This window comes from Sus scrofa, chromosome 13, assembly GCF_000003025.6.
Source record: "Sus scrofa isolate TJ Tabasco breed Duroc chromosome 13, Sscrofa11.1, whole genome shotgun sequence".
In the NCBI taxonomy this organism is placed as follows: Eukaryota; Metazoa; Chordata; class Mammalia; order Artiodactyla; family Suidae; genus Sus; species Sus scrofa.
In genome coordinates, this window is record NC_010455.5 from 29,513,554 (window position 1) to 29,537,873 (window position 24,320).

Below are 24,320 nucleotides of genomic sequence, written 5' to 3' on the forward strand. Positions count from 1 at the left end.
TATTGTGCCAGAGTTCCTGTTATGGCTCAAGGATAATGAACCTGACTAGTATCCATGAGGATGTGGATTTGATCCCTCACCTTGCTCAGTGGGTTAAGGATCCAGCACTGCTGTGAGCTGTGCTGTAGGTTGCAGATATGGCTCGGATCTGGCATTGCTGTGGTTGTGGCATAGGCCAGCAGCTACAGCTCTGATTTGGCCCTAGCCTGTGAACTTCCATATGTCACAGGTGTGGCCCTAAATAGACACACACACAAATACTGTGCCAAAACAGCCATACAGACCAATGGAACAGAACAGAGAACCCAAAAACAAACCCAGACACCTATGGTCAATTAATCTTCAACAAAGGAGGTAAGAATAGAAAATAGGGAAAAAACAGTCTCTTCAGCAAGTGGTGCTGGCAAAACTGGATAGCTGCTTGGAAATTAATGAAACTAGAACACACCCTCACACCATGCACAAAAATAAAATCAAAATGGCTTAAGGACTTAAACATAAGACAAGACACCATCAAATTCCTAGAAGAGAACATAGGCAAAACATTCTCTGACATCAGCTGTACAAATGGTTTCTTAGATCAGTCTCCCAAGGAAACAGAAATAAGCACAAAAAGAGATCAACGGGACCTAACCAAACTGACAAGCGTTTGCACAGCAAAGGAAGCCATAAAAAGAAAAAAAAGACAACCTACAGAATGGGAGAAAATAGTTTCAAACAATGCAACCAACAAGGGCTTAATCTCCAAAATATACAAACAACTCATACAACTCAACAGCAAAAAAACAAACAACCGAATTGAAAAATGAGAAAAAGACCTGAATAGACATTTCTCCAAGGAAGACAGCTGGCCCACAAGCACATGAAAAATTGCTCAACAAACTGATTATTAGAGAAATGCAAATCAAAACTACTATGAGGTACGACCTCTCACCAGTCAGAATAGCCATCCTTAATAAGTCCATAAATAACAAATGCTAGAGAGAGTGTGGAGAAAAGCGAACCCTTCTACACTGTTGGTGGGAACGTAAATTGGTACAACCACTATAGAAAAGAGTATGGGGGTACCTCAGAAACTAAATATAGAACTACCATATGACCCAGCAATCCCATTCCAGGGCATATATCCAGACAAAACTTTCATTGAAAAAGATGCATGCACCCCTATGTTCATTGCAGCACTACGTACAATAGCCAAGACATGGAAACAACCTAAATGTCCATTGACAGGTGAATGAATTCAGAAATAATGCCATTTGCAGCAACATGGATGGAACTAGAGATTCTCATACTCAGTGAAGTAAGTCAGAAAGAGAATGACAGGTACCATGTGATATCATTTATATCTGGAATCTAATATATGGCACAAATGAACCTATCTACAGAAAAGAAACAAACTCATGGACATGGAGAACAGACTTGTGGTTGTCAAGGGTGAAGGGGACGGAGTGGGATGATGGAATGGGAGTCTAGAGTCAGTAGATGCAAACTATAGCATTTGGAGTGGATAAGCAATGAGATCCTGCTGTATAGCACAGGGAACTATATTCAATCACTTGTGATGGAACATGATGGAGGATAATGTGAGAAAAATAGAGAATATATATATATATACACACATATATATTTGGGTCACTTTACTATACAGCAGAAATTGACAGAACATTATAAATCAACTAGAATTTAAAAATTTTTAAATATATATATTGTGCCAATTTTCTCCAGCCTCCATGGTTTCTAATGAGAAATCCACTGTCATTTAATTCATAATTTCCTGTGGGTGGAAATTCATTTTTATCTGACTACTTTCAAGACTTTATCTTACGGTTTTCCGCAGTTTAATTATAATGAATCTTGGCATGGATTTCTTTGGACTTATCCTATTTGGGATTTCCCCAGGCCTTCTAATCAGTAGGTTTTATATTTGCCAAATTTGGGGATTTTCAACCTTTATTTCCTTACCTATTATTTTCTGCCCTGCATTCTTTCTCCCCTCTATCTAGGACTTTAATAACATAAATATTAGGCCTTTCTATATGGTTCCACATGTTTGTTTGTTTGTTTTCCATTTTATGGCCATACCTGCAGCATATGGAAGTTCCCAGGCCACAGACTGAATCGAAGCCATAGCTGCGGCAACACAGAATCCTTTAACCCATTGTGCCAGGCCAGGGATCAAACCCACACCTCCATAGCGACCCATTCCACCCAAGTCGAATTCTTACCTGACTGTGCCATGGCAGGAACTCTTGTTCCATATATTCTTGAGGCTCTGTTCACTTTTGGTAAATCTCCTTTCCTCTCCTTTTTTCCAGTTAGTAATACCCAGTTATCTATCTTCAGATTTCCTAACTCTCCCCTATATCATCTCCACTATATTTATAAGCCTGGGGTATTTTATTTCAGTCATTGTCTATTTTATTTATAAAATTTCCATTTAATTCTTTATGCCTTCTATTTCTTTGTTGCTACCTTCTATCTTTCCATTCATAGCTCAGGGCAGAAGGAGAGTACCTCAGTGCAGAAAGGACAAACTTGGAAGAGGTTCAGGCCTCATTTTAGAAGTTATGGTTTAGATAGCAAGGAATTCCTCTGTTTGGTCAGGCTGGTCTAGCTTTCTGGACATCTAATAGGCCACCTCCTAGAGTGCGGGTAGAAGATCAGCTGATCAGCAACCAGTGGCATGGTCATGCAGTGCAAGTCCAGGTGCGGGCAGGGGCAGGAGGCCTTCAGGGTATGTAGACCACACAGCAATGTGCAGGAGTGGCAGCTTGGTGTGCAGACCCTTCAGGCCACAGGCTGCATGCAGGCCATGTGGGGGCTTGTAGAGAGAGTCCAGGTACAAGCTTGGGCAGGAGGCCTTCAGAGCACATGGGCTACAGACAGGCTCCGTTTGCTGGATCAAGCAAGAGAGCTGCAGAAAGTTATTGCTAGCCAAGGTTGCCAGGTTGCAAAGGGACCACATTCTGGGCTTGTGGCTGGGAGAGGCTCCAACAGATGTCCCACACTGCTGATCCCCCACCCACATTGGAAAAGCATGAATTCTTTTCCTCTTACACTGTCCCTCCAGTGTCTGTTCACTTCAAAGGACAAAACTTAAAGGAATTCCATTGTATATCTCAGAATATACAAACTGAAGGGCGCATTCCAAACTGAGAGGTAACAAGGTGAGAAGTGACACAGTAGGTGAGCAGTAAGTGACCAATTTGGTTTGGGTTCCGACCTCACATTCCAACCTGCCCTCTGAGGGCTGGACTCCCATTTTCACTTTGCAGCGCTATTCAGCTGTTCCGTGGGCACCACCCAGTGGCCATCTGGAAGGTGATGGTCCACCTGGAGTTCTGCTCTCAAAGACTGATATGTGGATTAGGGTCAGGTCTATACAGGAGCAGCTGGAGGAAGAGCCCAGGAACTTATCAGCAATCTTCAAGGTTGTTCTTCTGAGTTCCTCCCTCTTGGTGATCTTCCTAGTCCTTTCAGATTCCTGGGGCTTGCTTTTCCATCCTCTGGCCAGAGACCTGGGGCTTCAGCTACCTACAGGCTTTGCTGTGCATGTCCTACGAACTGCACTGCATCTGGGCCAAGCAGCAAGAAGACTGAGAGGAAAAAACAATGAGCGTTTCCTCCACCCTCTAGGACTCACAGCTCCTCTGATCAGAAAAAAAATATATATATATATATCCCCTCCTCAAGGTCTCGGTGACTGAGGTCCTCTCCTACCAACATTTTCTCCCCACCACCTCTCACTCTGCTACTGCTACAGAATCCTATGGGGGCTGAGGCATGAAAGGATGAAGAAAAGAAAAAAAAGAAAAAGTAAAACAAGGATTTATCCCCACTCTCTAAGCATTGGGAGTCTCCTTTCTCACTTCTTGAGTAAAATTAGATGCCTTGTATTCAATTCTGTGTCTCAGGCTGCCTTGAGTTCAGGCTGGGGAATACTGGAAGGGGACAATGGGAAACAGACCGTAAGTTCTGTGTTGCTTTGAATTCTGGTGTTCTTCCCTCATTCTCCTGCAATTCTTTACTTTTCAGGGCCTTCCTATTGTTTTTCTGTGTGATTTGTCCAGGTTTTATAGCTGCACTTAGTGGGAGGGACAGGCTGAAGTGTGCCTGCTCCATTCTTACCCCAAACCAAAAATCTCTGCATTTAATTTTTTATTTACCTCCTTCCTTACTCTGTTACCTTCAGCTCTGGAGCAAATAACTTAAAGCTTTGAATTTTGATGCAAAAACCTTCATAAAGCAATGCCAATAGCCAGTAATGGGGGGAAAAAAATTTAAGACAAAGGATTAGGCAGCCTAGCTTTTGTGAGAAAATATCTGCACATAATCCAAGTCCATACATAAAAGCAAACCAAAAGGCCAAAGTAAAGTGAACTGCTTTTGAGCAGTGTAGACAGCCAGTCATCCAAGAGTAATTCAAGCCTTCAGGCCTGCTTGCTGTCCAAGGTGTGTGTGTGTTCTAGATCAGCCAGTCATGGCTCCAATTTTCTTGCTGAATTTCTTTTATTTTCTTAGACCAGTAAATGCTTGAGAAGTAACCAGATCTGCACATTAACTCTACATTAATCTGCACATTAATTTTTATGCAGTAATTTGGAGAAATATCATTCAAATTCCCATCTTAAAGGAATGGTCTCTTCTTGATGCCTTTGTGTCCTATTTTTAAATAGCTATAAAGCAACATTAGTCTCGGTATTTTGGTGGAAAGGAATGTGTTCTGTTTGTCATCTAACCACAATCACTATTTTCCCTGTGTTTCACGAAGCAGAGAAAGAGACTTATTCTTCAACTAAGAGGGGTTTGAATGTGCTAGAATTTAAATTGGGATTTTGCCTATCAGATGTTCTGTTGGTAAATGGGTGTAATGAAAACTACAGACTCTAAGAATGATAAGTGATGACCATGTTTTCTGGGGATCTATAGGTAACATGCAGAGATCCTGGGAAGCTAGGATATACCAGCTGGCTTCCTGTGCAGGACAGGGTTCAGTCCAGGCCTCTCTAGACACTGGACAGGTTCAACTTTAATCCAGGAGGTAGTGGCCCCATGGATGGTGCTGTGACTGGGAAAGGGGTTTTATAACAAGATCCCATGAATCATTCTGTCCAGGAAAAGAAAGCCACTTTGGGGAGCAGAGGGGAGGCAGATTCAGGGACAAATGCGGGTGCCAATCCCTTAGCAGCTTGGGGAAATGGAAGCCCCCTGGCAAATTCAAAAAGCTAAACCCTTCTTTGTAGCATGAACTCCATTCAACCCAGTCTTTCAGGCAATGACATAAAATGTAATTCTCTAATTTTCTTTTTTCTGAGAGTTAAGTTTTATTTGGGGCAAAATGAGAACTTAAGCCTGGGAAACAGCATCTCATGTAACCTGAGAAAACTGCTCTGAGGAGGCAAGGGGGGAGCTAGAATATATAGGAGTTTTGCAACAAAGGGCAGGTGGTAGGGAAAATGTAATTTTCTAAGCATTAACTTTCTGCAGAACTACAGAAATATCACCATGGTATACCCTACTAAAGCAGAAAAGAGAAAAATTCAGCTCTTCAGGATCCAGGCTGGAAACCCTCAAGGCAAATAAAACAATAGCCTCTTAGTTACAACCAAGGAGACTCTCCTGATGTAGCATAAGAATGCTGAGCTTTAGCCTGGGCCTGAATTGAACTTGACAGCAAAGATCCATGGTTCCAAGAGGGCTCTGACTCCAACTCCCTGCTGGAGATCTGGCTTCACATGGTGAGAGCAGAATCACGAGAACAAGCCTCCCCAGACTTGGCTGTGCTGTCCACAGCCTCAGAGCATCTTCCATAGAAGAAAACACTGGGGAGTATGAGAGGAGAGGGAAGAGAAGTGGCACTCACTGAAACAGAAAGGACACTGGCACAGAAAGTCATCAGGCTCCCTGCCCTCCAGGGCCTAGTGTTTCAGGCCCAAAGGGAAAATATCAACAATCAGACACTCTCAAAGGTTAGAGTCACAGTGGAAAAAAAAAGAAAAAAAAATTTTTTTTTTCCTGGAAAAGCCGTTTGCTTGACTGCAGGGGTTAGCAAACATTTTAAGTAAAGGGAAAGAGAGTAAATGTTTTATGCCTTGACGACCAACAGAAAAAATTGAAGCTATTATGTGTATACATAGATAACAAAAGAGAAAAGGCTCTGCCTGACCCTCCCTGCTTGCCTGGTGTGGGACTGCCTGAGCAGAAAGCTTGCCTCCATGCCTCTGCCCACTTGCCACCTGCAGGAGGCATTCTCAGGACAAGACCTACTGGCCCAGGACGGAAGGCCTGGCAGCCACGAGCACAGGGGCTGGGGAAGGGGACTTGCTGCAGTCAGCTTCCCTCTCTGCCCCAGTGACACCCAGATGCCTGTGTATCCTCTCCTCCCAGCCACCTCCAGCTGGGCAGCTGACTGGAGGCTAGGTGACTTGCTAAGTCACCAGCTCCTGAGCATAGATTTGACTGCTTGGTGCCTGGCAGTTGTCAACAGTAAAGTCTCCAAAATGTAAATGGCAGCTAGCATGGACCTTGGGCAGCACTGAGATACAGCTGGCCAGGCAGACAGGTACAGAGAGTCTGGGGGAACGGGGATAGAGGGGGTCACTCCAGCTTAGTCTCCATGGCTCACGGTGCTAGCAGCAGGGCCCATGTGCCAGGCCTGAGGGTGATCATTTGCTGTACCCCAGCTTTTGTGAATAATAAAATATAAAATATTTTGCTTTGGAGGATGTGATGGCTTTAAATTACATACACAAATTCTTTGGCATTCTTCCCTTTAAAAAGGTAGAGCTTAATTCCTCTCTCCTAGAGCAGGGGCTGGGCTTAGTGACTCACTGCTAATGAATACAATGTGGTGAAAGTGATGGTGTATGACTAATGAAAACTAAGTCCTACAAAGTATTACCCTCCTCCTTGGATCACTCACTCTGGGGGAAGTCAGCCACCATGTCCTGAGGATGTTCAAGCAGCCCTATGCAGCCCTATGGAAAAGCTTCATGTGGAGAGAAACGGAGGCCTCCTGCCAACAGCCATGTGAGTGGAAGCTGTCTTAACAGCAGATCCTAAAGCCTCCATGAGTCCTTCAGATGACTGTAGCCCTGGCCAAAATCTTGATTTCATGAGAGACCCAGAGCCAGAACCATTCAGCTAAGCCACTCCAGGTTTCTGACCTTTAGAAACTATGTGATAACAAATGTTTATCATTTTAAGCTGTTAAGTGTTGGGGTAATTTTTATGCAGCAGTAAATAATAAGGTGGACAGTAAAACAAGAAGCACATATAAAAATCAGTCTTAATTTATAGTGACATCTGGTGTCTACATACAGCTGCTTCCTTGACATACCCACTCAGATACCTCACACACATCGCAAAAGAAACATGATTCCCTCCAAACTTGCTCATTTAGAATCGATCCATCCCTGGCTGCCTTAATTCCCCATCTCAGAACAATTTCATATTTATCTGGAAGTCACTCCTTTATGCTTTTTCTGTTTTCTCACCCAGTCCACCCACCAGATGGATGTGCACAAGCGTGTGTGCGCGCACACACACACACACACACACACACACACATTCACATATCCATTTATCTTGTAAGTCTTAGACGGCTTGTGTTTCTCACCATCAGTTAGTGCCACATCTGGCCTCAGTGGTGCAAAAACCTCCCAGCTGGTCTCCTGGCTTCCCGCTACACCAGGTCCAATCCATTTGCTACACAACAGGGAGCCCCATCTACCAGTGAGAACTACATCATGCTGCCACCTGGCCCAAGTCCTCCAGAGACATTGGAATGAGAGGGAGACCCCAGATCCTCAGGGAGATCCTGGCACAACCTGCCCTCAGTCAGCCCCTCCCACTGGTCCCTCTGCCCTCCTCCTCAGAGCCTGTCCACCCCCTGCTTCTCCTCCCCCCACCCTCAGACCCAGCACACTCTGCCTAGATGCTCTCCTCCTATACATGTGGCTCCCCCACCCCCACACCCCTGAACTCACTTTCAGTATTCTCTACTCAGTGTAGCCTCTTTGTCTCAGAGAGAGCCCCCTGCTACTCTCTCTCTCTCTCAGACTGTTGCTTACTTATTTCATTACACATAATATAAGTTGAATCATTTGACCATTGATTTAATTATGCTTTGTCCAGGGACCGAGCCATGATTTACTGGCAGAAGCAGCCACCTGAGGGGCCCCAGCCTTGGGCTCAGAGCCTGTCTCCCCAAGTCAGCCAGTCACCCAGTCACAGACATGGGAACTGCACAGGCTGCGAGGGCTGCAGATGGCAGGCTCCCGCTTCTGAACCTCAACACAGAAACCCAGGATATGAAGCCAGTTTACTTGGTGTATATTTCTGTTCTCTAATTCTTGGGAACCCTAAATAACTGACATTTAGGGACAGTCATTAAATGTACAAAGATGAATGTCCTTGCCTCTGACCTCAGTCTAGAGAGGAGAACAGATGTTTAAAGGGATACATTTCAATGCAGCATGTGGATTCAACAACAGAGGCTGCGGGAGCTGCTGTGGGAGCCAGAAGAGGAGGGATGCCCTCAACTGTGTGGTGGGGTGGGGCTGGGGATGGAAGGTCATGGGTAGTCCTGCAAGGACTGTGAGGAAGGGGAAAGGGCTATTCTTCCAGGTTTGGCTGAGTAGCTTTCCACACTCGCTCCCCAAGCCAGGTATATCAGAATCACTTCACAGAACCACCCATACCCTGAGCCAGAGGGCATGACTGGAAAAACACGTCCTCATGCACCAGAACATTTGACTCCACTTAGAATCTCATGCCAGGGTTCCAGGCAGGAGGGTGGACTTTCTGGTCACCTAGTCCTCTCACTTCTTGTCAAATGATAGGCTGGGTTGTAAGGGGACAGGGGCTGGGTACAGGGCTCACATCTCAGAGAATCTGTGGTGGGAAGAATCTGGGAAGGGCTGGGAGGAGACTCAACAGAGTCCACAATACAGACACCAAGCCGTTCTTGGTGCTCCCTCTGCAAGGTTGGGAGGGGGACAACAGAAAAGGCGCAGGAGAAGGGCACAGAGCTGGTGCCAGGGGTCGCCCAGAGCAGCCCTGGGGAGAGAGGCCTGGCTCCCTTCCTCCCCAGCTCAGAGCCCCCAGGACTCCACTTTCCCTTGGACTGAACAGGTATATCCACCATGTGCAGAAGACACCTATCATCAGCCTTGGACCCAAGAGAACATCTGTAACCAACGGGAACTTCTGGTGACATCAAGGTACAGTGGGGACAATAATATGGCAGACAAGGGGCTTCAGTGGCCCATGAATTCCATTCAATCCTCACATGAGGCCACTGCCTGGACTTCAGAGTTAGAAGCCTGAGTGGATTTTCTGGTAGAAACAGTAGGGTAAATAGGAGCTAATATTCAAGCGAGGTGAGTCACAATATTTTAGCCAAATTCTAAATCAAAGTACATTTTATGTCACCTGATCAGTTTCCCTGGGGACACCCATTATCTTTATGGTAATTTGTTAAAGCAGAAAATCTGGCCAGGGGAAGCAGAGGCTTCAGACAGGATGAAGAACACAGTCTGAGACAGCCTGCTAGCCTGGAGTCCTGCCTCCCTGCTTACTGCTGCGTGCTCCTGAGACGGTTACCTAACCTCTCTGAACCTCCGTGTTCTCATCTGGACACGGTGCAACAGCAGCACTGAACTCACAGGATTAGTGGGAGGATCACATGAGATAATTTGTGTCAAGTGCTTAAGACAATACCTGGCACACAGTCAAGCTAAAAAAAAAGTTAGTTATTTAAAGAAAAAAAGAAAGGAAATTAAGACAGACATTGCCCCCAATTAAATGTAAGATAAAAACAAGAAGTACATGAACATCTGGGGATTTTTCTCCACTGGGCATGGTTACAGAGGTTTTGTGGGAAGACACCCAGCCCTCAGTTATGGGAGAGGATCTGGTCCAGAAGACTCGCCAGCACAGCTGAGCTGCTTACAAAACGGGACAACTCTCCTCTGTGTCTCCAATCACTTTTCCACTCTCACCCCCACGCCTCTCCTGGAAGACAGACTTCACCGTCAGATGTCAGTCGTCACTTTCAGGACACTGAAGACGCACAAACAAAGTTGATTTATCTCCCATGGACAGCTCTTTGGACCAGAAAGTTTTGAGCTCAGCCTCAGGCACCAGAGCAGTACGCTGGGAATAACCCATTAGCCAGAAACAGGAGTGTGGGGACCTCACCACAGGGCAGCCAACAACCTGCCCCTGCACAGGCTCTCCTTCCCCATTCAATTCCAGTCCCTGCCCTTAAATGCAGATTGACGTGTGATCCTCAGCCCAGGTTCCTTGGGGAGGTTCACCGGTCATGCCTCGCACAATAGGGACAGACATAAACAAGGAGGCACTGTCCCCCACCCTCCCAGTAGGTACCACACGCCCCCACCTTTGCCTTCCAGCACTTTTAGGAGCAGCCGGCACTCACCACCCCCATGCCCTCCTGAGGGCCACCTACCTACCCGTGCCTGAGCTGCAGCTCCGAGCCCCTGCTGCTGCCCGCCGCCGAATGGAATCCAGGCTCCAAAGCCTGTTTACACCCACAGCAGCCACGCACTGGAGCCGGAAGCACTCCAACTGCCCGAGCCTGCCTGCCTGTGCGCTAACAGGCTATATTTGTAAGCTGATAATATGATCTGTAGGCCATGTGCTGATAAACTATCTATCTATTCTATGTGACTCAGCCCAGCATGAGACAAAACTGACTTGAGAGGGGAAGGCTTGGCACAGCGCAAATGACTGGCCCGCCAATCTGAGCCCCATAACCCAGGATTATCTGCACCTCCCTCCACATGGCAGTGCCTTTTGACATTGGAAATCCTGAAGTGTGTTATATAAAACAGGCCGGAGAAGGCAAAGGTTTCCAAATTCTTAGCCCACTGAGTTGAGAACCAAACAAAAAACAGAATAAGAAAGCCATAGAACCAAAGATATGTAAATTTTTCTTCAGTATTTGAAGCAACAAATGTCCAAGGTCTAGATTTCATTTTTACATTTTTTTCTTTTAATTTCCTAAAACATATGCAAGTTTGGGTTCTCCTTAGGGATTTTACTAATTGGGCAAAGATGTTTTCCTGACATCCAACACTGAGCCAATATGACAGTCCATTAATAAGCAGTTATTGTGTCTACACAACCCCTCCGCGCCCCTTCGTGACAATAGTTCCCCATACACTTTCACTGAAAAAGTGAAAAATCGAAAAATCACCTTTTGTATAATATATGCATAATAACTTCAAGTACAAAATGGTTTGATTTCTAAAGGACTATTTTCTACATGGAACATTTTCTATTTGTTGACATTTTAATTAAATTACCATTTAAAATTGTATATTAAGTTAGTGAGGCTCAAATAAATCTTTGTATGTTGAATCATACCTCTAAAGTACTGGAAGGGCAGAGCTCCCATTGTGGCTCAGTGGGTTAAAAACTCGACATAGGAAGTTCCCGTTGTGGTTCAGTGGTAATGAATCCAACCAGTATCCATGAGAATTTGGTTTGATCCCAGGCCTCACTTAGTGAGTTAAGTATCTGGCGTTGCTGTGAGCTGTGGTGCAGGTTGCAGACACAGCTCAGATCCCGTGCTGCTGTGGCTGTGGCTATGGCCGGCAGCTACAGCTCCAATTCAACCCCTAGCCTGGGAACTTCCATATGCCACACATTATCGCCCTAAAAAGCAAAAAAAAAAAGAACTCAACATAGTGTCCATGAGGATTCAGATTCAATCTCTGGCCTTGCTCAGTGGGTTAAGGATCTTGTGTTGCAGCAAGGTGCAAGCTTCAGCGCAGGCCACAGATCAGCTTGGATCTGGTGTTGCTGTGGCTGTGGCACAGGCCTCAATTGCAGCTCCAATTTGACCCATATGTTGTGGGCACAGCCATAAAAAGAAAACGAAAAAGAAATAAAGTGTTGGTAGTGCTTTTTATTACTTGGGATAGAATTTTTATATTTCTCTCTTGATAAACAATGTATATTACCTAATTAGTAACTAATGTTCAGTGGGGTTTTTCAGCCACACCCACAGCTTGTGAAAGTTCCCAGGCCAGGGATCAAACTCTTACCATTGCAGCAATCCAAGCCACAGCAGTGACTACACTGGATCCTTAAACTGCTGAGCCACCAGGGAACTCCCTAGTTTGGTTTTTGTTTTGTTTTGTTTTTTATGGTATTCTGAACTAAAGAATATAAATTGAAAAAGTAGTTTCAGTTCAGATTCTATTAAATACTATTTCAATTTATAAGAGAGATAAATATTCAAAAACTTAATCATATTTAAGTGGAAAAAAAATTTTTTTCCCACAAATGCATTTGAAATACAGTGGAATGCCTTTATGATGCTGGTGTTGGAGAAATGCGCCATTGTATAGCCGAGGCTCCTCAGACTATACTGTGTAATCAGTAGGTCTGAGAAATTTAGCAAATGAAAATAATTTTCTGTTACATTTGCATTTCATATAAACAGAAATTACTATTTTTAATGTGTATCTGAAATATTATATGACATACTTATACTAAAAAATTATTTGTTGTTTATCTGAATTTTTTTTGGCTTTTTATTTATTTTTTTTTTGTTTTTGGCTTTTTAGGGCCATACTCATGGCATACAGAAGTTCCCAGGCTAGGGGTCCAATCAGAGCTGCAGCTGCCAGCCTACACCACAGCCACAGCAACACCAGATTTGAGCTGTATGTGCAACTTACACCACAGCTGAAGGCAATGCTGGATCCTTAACCCAATGAGTGAGGCCAGAGATCAAACCGGCAATCTCATGGATACGAGTCAGATTCGTTACCACTGAGCCACAACAGGAACTCCTGAAATTTAAATATAAGTGAGTGTCCTGTACTTTACCTGGCAACCCTCCACCCAAACTACCAGGATCTTACTAAAATGCTGAGTCTGATGCAGAGGGGGCAGAGAGGAGCTGAGAATGTATCTCTAACAGGCTCCAAGTGATACTAAAGCTGCCAGTCCAGGGACCACAACATGAGTAGCAAGGATCTGGAATTAGCATAGTCTGGTGCAGTGGTATCCAGGATTGGCTCCTTGCTGGCATGGCCTGGATGGACCCCTCTGCCCCTCGGAGGTTCTGACTCAGTAAGTCTGGGGTAGGGAGTGGGAGGTCTAGTGGTCAGTATTTTCAGCATGCTCCATGCATGGTTGCTTCTGATTCACAAGCCAGGATGTGAACCAGAAAGAATTTTAAAATACAAAATGTACTATGTTCATGCAAGGAATTATTATCATTGTATTAAACTCACTATGTGCAGCTTGTTGAATCTCTGGGCTAAGTGTGTCCAGAAAAACCTTCCAGCAATAAGATTTTGTCCTGTGGTCTTCACTTCCCAGTTCCATGACAGCTGGAACAGCCCAACTCCTACATGGCCTTACTATTACCAACCCCGGCCAGTTTCTCAGAACTCAACACTGTTTTATGCAATTCAGTTCCATCTGGGCTTGTCTCCTCATGAAATGCAGTCCACAGACCACAGCTCTAGCACTTCTGTGGGGAAGTGTATTTGTTTGCCTCACATCTGAAGGGGTTCCACACTCAAGCTCACCCAGACATCTACCAAGGACCGAATGCTTTCTTACAGCCACTCTGAGTCTAGGACTCCTGTTGGAACATTGAGTCATATGCACCACAAAACTTTCTTCCAAGTAAACCCCTGGTCTCATCAGCCCAGCGCCCCCTACTTGTGACATAATTACAGAAGAATGAAAAACCCAAAATTTTATAAACCGTTTCATCCTACTTCAATGACCATTACTAAATGTTTCCCACCAAAGCAAGTGGGGAGGGCTCTTGACTCACCACTTCACATCTGCTGGCTAAAAATCTCAAGCACAGGGAGTTCCTGTCATGGCTCAGTGGTTAACAAATCCAACTGGTATCCATTAGGACATGGGTTTGATCCCTGGCCTTGCTCAGTGGGTTAAGGATCGAGCGTTGCCATGAGCTGTGGTGGAGGTGGAAGAGGTATAGTGCAGAGGTGTGGCATAGGCTGGTGGCTGCAGCTCCGATTGGACCCCTGGCCTGGGAACCTCCATATGCCATGGGGGCAGCCCTAAAAAGACACACACACACAAAGTCTCAAGCACAGCACACTGAATTGAGAAAGACTGCACTGATTATTGAATTCAGGTGATCTACTAATTATTAAGCCAGTTTTTCAAAAGTATTTTGTCTAACTTTCTAATTGTTTCATACAGGTCGAAATCGCCTATTCAATCATTACTGAAAGTGGAAACTACAATCATAAAAACATATATTTTCATCTTTTTAGGGCCGCCCCACAGCATAAGGAAGTTCCCAGGCTAGGGGTCAAATCCAGCTGTAGCTGCCGGCCTACACCACAGCCACAGCAACGCCAGATCTGAGCCGCGTCTTCAACTTGCACTACAGTTCACAGCAACGCCAGATCCTTAACCCACTGAGCAAGGCCGGGGATGGAACCCATGTCCTCATGAATACCAGTCAGATTTGCTTCCGTTGAGCCATGATAGGAACTCCCATAAAAATAATTTTTTAAGAAATCTCTCATACATGCTTATTTTCCCTCAATAGGGAATCATTTATTAATTTACCAAGTATTTATTAAGTGCCTACTACGTGCCTGGAAATAGGCCTGGCATTAAGTATTTGGTAGTAAATTGAACAAGGAAGGATCTTGCCCTTTTGAATGTCAGTTTCTTAGAAGAGTTTCCTCTAAGCAAACATTTAAATATCCAACTGTAAATTGTGATTAATGCTGTGAATCTAAAACACAGCAAGGTGCTGTAAAAAAAAAAAAAAAAAAAACAAACAGGATAGACATTCATGATCTCTTGTACTGATCAGAGTTCTTAGCTTATAAAACGTCTAGGAAGACACAGCTAGAAGACGGCCAAGGAGAGAACCTCAGAAGAAACCAAGTCTGCTGATACCTTAATATTGGACTTAGAGTCTCCAGAACTTCAGAAAATAAATTTCTGTTGTTTAAGGTCCTCGGTCTGTGGTATCTGTTATGGCAGCCCTAGCAGACTAATATAATAAATAAATTTTCTAAGGGCATTGGATACGAGAGCAATATAAAAATTAGTGCCACAAAAACGGAATATATTATTAACTTTAACATTAAAAAATAAATATTTAGGAGTTCCTGTTGTGGCTTAGCAGTAAAAAACCTGACTAGTATCCATGGGGCCTTGCTTAGCAGGTTGAGTATCCAGCATTGCCATGAGCTGTGGCACAGGTCACTGATGTGGCCTGGATCCTGCATCACTGTGGCTGTAGCTGTGGCCAGCAGCCGCAGCTCCAATTCGACACCTAGCCTGAGAACTTCCATATGCCATAGATGCAGCCCTAAAAAAAAAAAAAAAAAAAAAAAAAATTAGGAATAATCCAACAAAATTATACAATACCACTCTATATAAAACCATAAAATTATTAAAATAGATTAAACAGCACCTAAACAAATCTTCATGAACTGGAAGACTCAGTATGATACAGATAGTAATTCTAAAGTATCAATGTGCTCTGATCAAAATCCTGACAGAATTTTTGGGGAATTTAGAAAATGGTTTAAAAATTATATGGAAATATGAAAGGTCAAGAGTAGTCAATATAATCTTGAATATGAAGAATAAAGGAGAGGACTTTTATAAAGTATAAAGCTGCAGTATTAAAGATGGAATGGGGACTTCCTATTGTGGTGCAGCAGAAACAAATCTGACTAGGAAACAAGAGGTTGCGGGTTTGATCCCTGGCCTCACTCAGTGGGTTAAGGATCTGGCATTGCTGTGAGCTGTGGTGTAAGTTGCAAATGCAGCTCAGACACTGAATTGCTGTGGCTGTGGTGTAGGCCAGCAGCTGCAGCTCCGAATCGACCCCTAGCCTGGGAACTTCCATGTGCCACCTCAGGTGCAGCTCCAAAAGGCAAAAAAGAATGATATTGATATGAGAAGAGATAGGCAGAATAAGGCATTAAAAAAAAAAAAAAAAAAAAAAAACCTCACACAAATACCTGAATAATTGATTCCTGATGAAAAGGCACTGTAGAACAGTAATACAGGAGTAATCTTTTCAGTAAGTGGTGCTGAATCTCTGTATAGATTTGTATATAGCCACTGCAGCGACAATCCAGATTTTATATTGCTGTGCAACAAATTCCCACAAACTTAGTGGCTTAATACAACATCATTTATTATCTTACAGTTCCCATGGGCCAGAAGTCCATCCTGACTCAACCGAGTTTCCAGAGTGGAGTGTACACTTCAGAGTGCCCAGGGTCATTTGCATACAGGAAATCCTCTCCCTGGAGCACTTTAACCCACCTCTGATACAGCTTGGTTTTGTACTTTGGCCTCCTTCTGTCCCTCCACTTGAATTCAATCCATTTCAAAACCATTAAGAGCTGTGAAGAATGCCTGGATGCAATCAGATACAAAATCCACTTAAGAAGCACTTAAAAATGACCTCCAGGTCTTGTGAAACCAACAGGATCCCACCCAGCTTGCCTTCCCAGTCTCACTCCAAGGAGTTTGCCTATCCATCTGTCTGCTGGGAGCCATTAACCTTGACCTGGTCAGTGGGCCATCAGGAAGTGACTGTTCCCTCCCATCAGCAGTTTTTGAATAACACTAATATAGCCCTTGGCATAGATTCCTGGGCTAGTTTATCTGGAGGGAAGGGAGAAGGGAGCAGGAACCCAATCTTGGAGATCTCTGTCTCCCCCAATGCACTCAGCATAGAGCAGCTGATGAGTAAATATGAATTTGATTGGAAGGAGAAAAATTGGGGTGAGAATTCTAAACCACAGCCATGTCAAAAAGTCTAAATAAGAATTCCCCTACCCTAACATGGTTTCCAGTAAATGCATCAACACTTTTTCATTTTGTATATGGTGAACTCCCTTGAATGAGCTGTCCAGAATTTAGCCATGCTTGGAGTAGTTAGGACTCACTTTTTCTTTCCTTCACTGTTGAGGGGAAGAGAGAATTCTTTTTATTTCCTGGCTCAAGCTAGGGGGCGCAAGTTGTCTTCCTTTGGAGCAACTCAAAGACCTTGCTCTCACTCATCCCACTTTGCCTTTACTTTTTTTTTATTAGTACCATACCTGTGGCAAATAGAAGGTCCCAGGCTAGGGGCTGAATCGGGGCTACAGCTCCTGGCCTACACCACAGCAACACCAGATCTGAACCACAGCTCATGGCAACACCAGATCCTTGATTGAGGCCAGGGATCGAACCAGAGTTCTCATGGATACTAGTCAGGTTCATTTCCGCTGAACCACAAGGGGAACGCCTCACTTTCTCTTTCAGAAAGTAAGGCTGAAACCAAACTTTTAGTCAGCCGTAGATAGGTTCTGCAGATGGAATTAAGACTTAGCCAAAAAGGGGAGTTCCCGTCGTGGCACAGTGGAAACAATCCAACTAGGAACCGCGAGGTTGTAGGTTCAATCCCTGACCTCTCTCAGAGGGTTAAGGATCCCGCGTTGCCATGAGCTGTGGTGTAGGTCGCAGACGTGGCTCAGATCTGGCATGCTGTGGCTGTGATGTAGGCCGGTCGCTGTAACTCCGATTCTACCCCTAGCTTGGCAACCTCCATATGCCACATGCGTGGCCCTAAAAAAAGGACAAAAGACAAAAACAAAAAAAAAAACAACAAAACCAAAACAAAATAAAAGACTTAGCCAAAAGGAAACCAGCAGAAGCAGACACACTGCACTAGAGGCTGAGGAAGCTGAGCTTTCCAGATCAGGTTTCTGAATCTCCAAGGCTGGGGGATAAGGTAGAGAGGAAGGGCTGGTGAAAGACAAGAACTCCAGCAGTTTACAACAGCGTGGACAAATGAGGGAAACTCCAGTTCAAGTTCCCACCAAGAACTACCCGCAAGTTCACAGAAAAAGAAGCACAAGAATCCAATCAACATAAGAAACAATGCAAATCCAAATAACAAGATATTATTTTCACAAACAAAATTAACCAAAATTAAGAGGCTTGGGAGTTCCTTGGTGGCACAGCAGGTTAAGGACCTGGTGTTGTCACTGCTGTGGCTCCGGTGGCAGCTGTGAGTCAGGTTCAATAGTTGGCTCAGGAATTTCTGCATGTGTTGGGGAGGCCAAAAAAATTAATAATATTGTATATGATTTTTTTTAATTAAGATGCTTTGTTGCAGCCAGCTGCTAAGCATGGTGGGGGATGGGGTGGGGGTTGCTGGGGAAGAGGGAAGAAGGCAGGGAGAGGTCAGTGCAGCCTTCCCAGAAAATAATTTGGACAAGTCCATCTTGTAACCAACCAATTCCAGTGCTAGAAGTTTACCGGTTAGATACATTCCCAAGCAATCACCAGGAGCACATACAAGGGAATTCACTGCAAAATGCAGAAACACACCAAGTGTTTCTTGATAATTTATGCTATGTCTATACAGAAATTCATACCCATGGAGGAAAGACAGTCTCTTCAATAAGCGGCACTGGGAAAACTGGACAGCTACATGTAGAAGAATGAAATTAGAACATTCTCTAACACCATACAGAGAAACAAACTCCAAATGGATTAAAGGCCTAAACGTAAGGCTTGATACTATAAAACTCCTAGAGGAAAACATAGGCAGAACACTCTGACATAAATCACGGCAGTATCTTTTTTGATCCACTTCCCAGATAATAAACAAATGGGACCTAATTAAACGTTAAAGCTTTTGCATAGAAACCATTTAAAAAACAAAGTCAACCCACAGAATGGGAGGAAATCTTTGTGAATGAAGCAACAGACAAGGGATTAATCTCAAAATATACAAACATCTCATTCAGCTTTATATTAAAAAAAAAACCCAGAAACATACAACCCAATAAAAAAAAAAAAATGAGCTGAAGATCTAAATGGGCATTTCTCCAAAGAAGACGTACAGATGGCCAGTAGGCACATGAAAAAAAAAATGCTCAACATCTCTAATTACTAGAAAAATGCAAACCAAAACTACAAAGGTATCACCTCACACCAGTCAGAATGGCCATCATCATCAAAAAGTCTACAAACAATAAATGCTGAAGAGAGTGTGGAGAAAAAGGAACCCTTCTACAATGTTGGAAATGTAAATTGGTATAACCACTATGGAGAAGAGTGTGGAACTTCCTCAAAAAACTAAATATAGGAGTTCCCTCATGGCTTAGCAGGTTAAGGAGCACCTGCTCCTTACAGCTGTGGCAAGGGTTTGATCCCTGGCCCAGGAACTTCCGCATGCTGCAGGCATAGCCAAACAACAACAAAACCCCAAACACCTAAATATAGAACTATCATGTGATCCAGCAATCCCGGCCTTGGGGCAGGATCCTGGTTCCCTCTCAAGGAATACACATAATAATATAGGCATTTTATACACCTAAGAGAAAAGTTCTATTCCTCATGCTTCTTTTAGAAATGAATATTTTTAAAACTGAACAGCTTAGAGTCCTTCCTTATCCTTCTCTCTGATTTAATTGCACCTTAAACACAAAATCCATAAGCTAACAATTAGGCACCCTGAGCAAAATTGCCTGTGGGTTAAAGATTATTAGCACATGATGTTTTGCAGGAACTTTCCTGGTTTGTTCTAATCTCTGATCAATATGCCCTCTTCGCAAGTACTGTTATTCTAGGCAATAACCCAGAAGACCACCACTGTGAACATCTTCTGACTCCAGCTTTGATGACTAAGATTCCCCCAAAGAAGAATGCACGTCTGTCCCAACCCTGATTCCTATCTGAAAACCTGTTTTTCTCCTTTTTACTGTAAAACTTCTCAAAATTCTTTCGGGGGTGGGGTGGGGGCACAGTCTTTAGGGCATTAGCCTGCTGTGACCCCCCCCCACTTGCCTGGTAAAGCAATAAAGCTATTTTTTTCTCCTTTACCCAAAACTCTGTCTCTGCATTTCAATTTGGCACCGGCAACATTACTTGGGTTTTATCCGAAGCTGTCAGACACCAAGTTCGTTGGAATCAGAGGCCTCACATTGCCCAGTTAGACGAATTCCCCAGCCTGGCTTGCCTCTTTCCCCTATCTTCCAGCCTGCCTGAATGTTGAAGGGACAATGACAGAGGTAAGACACAACAGGTCCCTCCCTATAAGTCCTATGATTAAAATAGGCTTTGGGAGTTCCCATGGTGGCACAGCAGAAACGAATCCAACTAGGAACCATGAGGTTGCAGGTTTGATCCCGGCCTCCCTCAGTGGGTTCAGGATCCGGCGTTGCAGTGAGCTGTGGTGTAGGTTGCAGACTCGGCTCAGATCTGGCATTGCTATGGCTCTGGCGTAGGCTGGTGGCTACAGCTCTGATTAGATCCCTAGCCTGGGAAACTCCATATGCTGCAGGTGGGTCCCTAAAAGGACAAAAGACAAAAAATTAATAAATAAGTAAAAATAAAATAAAATGGACTTTAAACCTAAAACCTCATCACTGTACTGCAGAAATGGCTGTTCTTTGTATTAACTATTTCATCGGGGTTGTCTCGACCACTGAAATGTGAGAATTGGCTTTTTAAAGCTAAAATCTATCCTACCTCCAAATGCGTTTTCTTCCTTGAATTTGAGACAGACACTGGAAGTCTCTCTTTTGACTATACTGTGTTTTGGTTCAGGTATTCTTCTTGGTTGGTTGGACAGTTTTTAGTCAAATTCCTTTTTTTTTTCTCTCTCTCTTTTGCTTTCTTTTTTTTCATAGGCCGCATCTGCAGCATCCAGCAATACCAGATCCTTAACCCCCTGAGTGAGCCCAGGGATTGAACCCACATCCTTGTGGATACTAGTCAGGTTCGTTACTGCTGAGCCACAATGGGAAACTCCCTCAAACTCTAATTTGTGTGATTTTATTTTTATATTAATTTGTATGATTTTAAACACACAGTTCTCTGTCTCTTGCCCGAGTTTTTAATAGAGGACAACTCAGAGTGCTGTCAAACCCAAGTGCCTGGGCCTTACGCCCATTTCAGTGTATTTGGCCCCACAGTGTCTCAGGAACAAGAAGGCGATCCTGAGCCATCCTGAGACCAAGAGCATGTGTCGGCGCCCTCCATAAGGGAGAAAGTGGGCTGCTTCTGACTGGGGACGCCCCTCCCAGGGTCTCCTAATCCCAGGCCCTCTGTGGGTCTCTAATACAGCACTCACTGGCCAGGCTGGGTGGTCTCTGTCAGTTTCAGCAGTGACCGAGCAGCGAGATGTCCAGTGGCCATCCCAGAGTTGCCAATCAACTTCCCCACCCAGAGGCAGCATCGCAAACTACAATCACTGCTGACTGTCATTAGGTGGGGTCACCTCTCACCATTGCATCCCCATAGCCCAGCCCTTGACCAGCAACATAAGAGACTCATTTAACACTCATTGAATAAACAGTCTGTGGCTCCCCAGCCCAGTGATAAATATCTGGCCTCTCAGGCGCCTCAGCCCTCCCTTCCCCCTCCCCCTCTTCCTATCCCCAAACTTTGCCCAGATTCTGTCAATTGCACACACTTGACTTTCTCTGCCCTCTGTACCTGTGGGGAATGCAGATCTTTTCACTGAGTTCTCATCTTTGAGTACGCAGAGATTCCATGAGGGTTGCAGGCTGAACTCACACCAAACATGCTAACATCACTGGATTCTGGGACTTGGTTCCCTCCTCTGAAAACGGGGAGGCAATTTCCATGGGTCTTAATTAAAGTCTAAAAGTCCCACCAGCGCCCCTTCAGATAAGAAAGTGTCAATGAGGAGGTGCCACTCTGTTCTGCCACAAACCTGCCCAGCCTCTGTCAAAAAGACATTTAAGTCCACAGATGGGATGTGTTGTTTCATCCATAAAGTGAGACTAATATTCCCATGCTGTTATCTACGTAGCACACTGGATTGTTCAGAACCTTGGAGCACAAGAACCTTGGAGCACAAGGTGCACTATAAGTATACTGTAGTTCTTTCTTTCTTTTTTTCTTTTTTTTTTTTTGTTTTTTTGTCTTTTTGTTTTTTTGTCCTTTTTAGGGCCGCACCCTCGACATACGGAGGTTCCCAGGCCATGGGTCCAATCGGAGCTGTAGCCACCGGCCTATGCCACAGCCACAGCAACACCAGATCTGAGCCATGTCTGGGACCTACACCACAGCTCACAGCAACACTGGATCCCTAACCCACTGAGCAAGGCCCCAGGGATAGAACCCTCAACCTCACGGTTCCTAGTCAGATTCATTTCCACTGTGCCACGATGGGAGCTCCATATTTTCTTTAACCCTCCCTGTAGCTCCTATAGTTGGGTGATTAGCCTCCTCCTCTGCACTGCCCTCCCCCACATCCGGCTTCTAGAGTATGAGACCAAGTTTCCCATTCTCTCTGAATCTCAGCATGACACTTGAAGATTTTTAACAAGTTAAAAGGCCATACAGGGGGTTGAAGCACAGCAGGAATTTGCTGCTGTGGAGTAAAAATGCTACCGTCATAAGTAAATGGGCTGCCTCCCATCCCACCATTGTGACGGGGGCCCTATCTACCTCCCCCCACACAATAACTTAAAATTTGGAGTTCCCATCATGGCTCAGTGATTAATGAATCTGACTAGGAACCATGAGGTTGCAGGTTCTATCCCTGACCTCACTCAGTGGGTTAAGGATCCCATATTGCCTCGAGCTGTGGTATAGGTCGCAGACACGACTCGGATCCCGAGTTGCTGGGGCTCTAGTGTAGGCCCGCAGCTGTAGCTGAAATTAGACCCCTAGCCTGGGAACCTCCATATGCCACGGGTTCGGCCCTAGAAAAGACAAAAAACCAAAAAAACCAAAAACTTAAAATTTGATTCTTCCGGAATGAAGATATAGGAGCAAATAACAGCTCTTCTTTAGCACCTGTGGATCCGTCGCATTCACAGAGGTAGACACGAACACTGAAATAGCCTCAGATGCTGTCAACTTGTTCTGCTCCAGTGTAGATCCGGCGCACAGAGATGGTGACAACTGGACTGAGACAGGAGGGAAGGCGGCCAGGGCATAACCCTTAAAGAATGACACAGCCCAATTAAAAAAAAAATTAAAAAAAAAATAAAGAATGACACAACCCTAGAGAAAGACTAGATATGACAAAAACTGTTAAGAACCAACTAGTCCCAAGATGGCAGAAGGTTCAACTTCTGGGGCTTGAGCCTCCTTATGCACTCATTGTAATATGTTAGCATGCTGAACAACACATCCACAGGTGGGGCGCCGTGACAGTTCTGAGGCTGACCATAAAAGACCAAAAAGTGGGCAGTCATCCAGTTCCTGGAAATCCCTGCCCTTCCCTGTAATAGATGCAGTAACCCTCCCACTCCTTAGCCTATGTAATTCCTCAGTCCGTAAAAACTCACCACCCTCTATTTTGGCTGGCTCTCACCTTCTGAGGCTGACGGTGTTCTCCCTGTGGGATGTGTGTTCTCTGCTTTCACTTTACTGTGGCTTGATCTTGAATTCTTTCCTGCAAGAAACCAAGGACCTTCCCTTGGTGGCCCATCCCAGGAACTTGCCTGAGACCTTGGCTGTGACCATCCTCTCCTGCCCCATTTTCCTGCAACCTCTTTACAAAGGACATTAATAAATCTACTTCTGAGAGTTCCTGTTGTGGTTCAGTGGGTTAAGAACCCAACTAGTATCCATGAGGATGTGGGTTCAATCCTTGGCCCCACTCAGTGGGTTAAAAGATCTGGTGTTGCCCTGAGGTGTGGTGTAGTTTGCGGCTCAGTCTGGCGCTGCTGTGGCTTCAGTGTAGACTGGCAGCTACAGCTCCAATTCAACCTCTAGCCTGGGAACTTCCATATGGTACAGGTATGGCCCCCCAAAAACGGGGGAAAAAAATACTTCTTACCTATCACTTTGCCTCTCACTGAATTCCTTCTGCCAAGATATAAAGAACCTGACTGAGCTTCGTTAAGTCCTGGAATGAGTTGTGTGGTTCCAGCACTAGATAAAAGCTTCATATTTGTGTGCCTGACAAATGAGGTAAATGCTGGGCTTTTACATTAGAAATTAGGAGTCAATGATATTGAGAAACTACTCATGACTTTGGACATATTTAATAACAAACTAAATGATGTGGAACACAAAAATGTGAGGTTAGAGTGTTACTGAACTCGAGCTTGGCTGCTCATTGCTCAAGAATCCAATACCAAGAGACAAACATTGGGTTAAAGAAAAGATAGCTTTGTTAAGGAAGCCTGCAATCCTGGGGAGGAGGGAGATTCATCCCAAAGAACCAAGCCCCCAGGTTTCGTTTGGAGATTGTATAGGGAAAAGAGGAAGGGGCCACATGCTGGGGAGGAGGCAGTCTTCTGTTTTCAGAGATGATTGTCTCTACC

The 24,320-nt window shown here is 44.5% G+C and overlaps 1 protein-coding gene across 3 annotated transcripts in view; it reads right to left on the reverse strand.

Annotated features, from left to right (window-relative positions):
* Nucleotides 1–10,624, reverse strand: part of LRRC2 (leucine rich repeat containing 2) — a 46,388-nt gene extending 35,764 nt beyond the window's left edge. The window contains exon 1 of one of the 3 annotated variants that reach the window (XM_021068202.1): nt 10,479–10,624. The gene's annotated coding sequence lies outside the window, so the exon portion shown is untranslated. Of the gene's footprint in view, nt 1–10,474 lie in introns of all 3 variants that reach the window. The other 2 variants (XM_021068200.1, XM_021068201.1) reach the window with 2 other exon arrangements.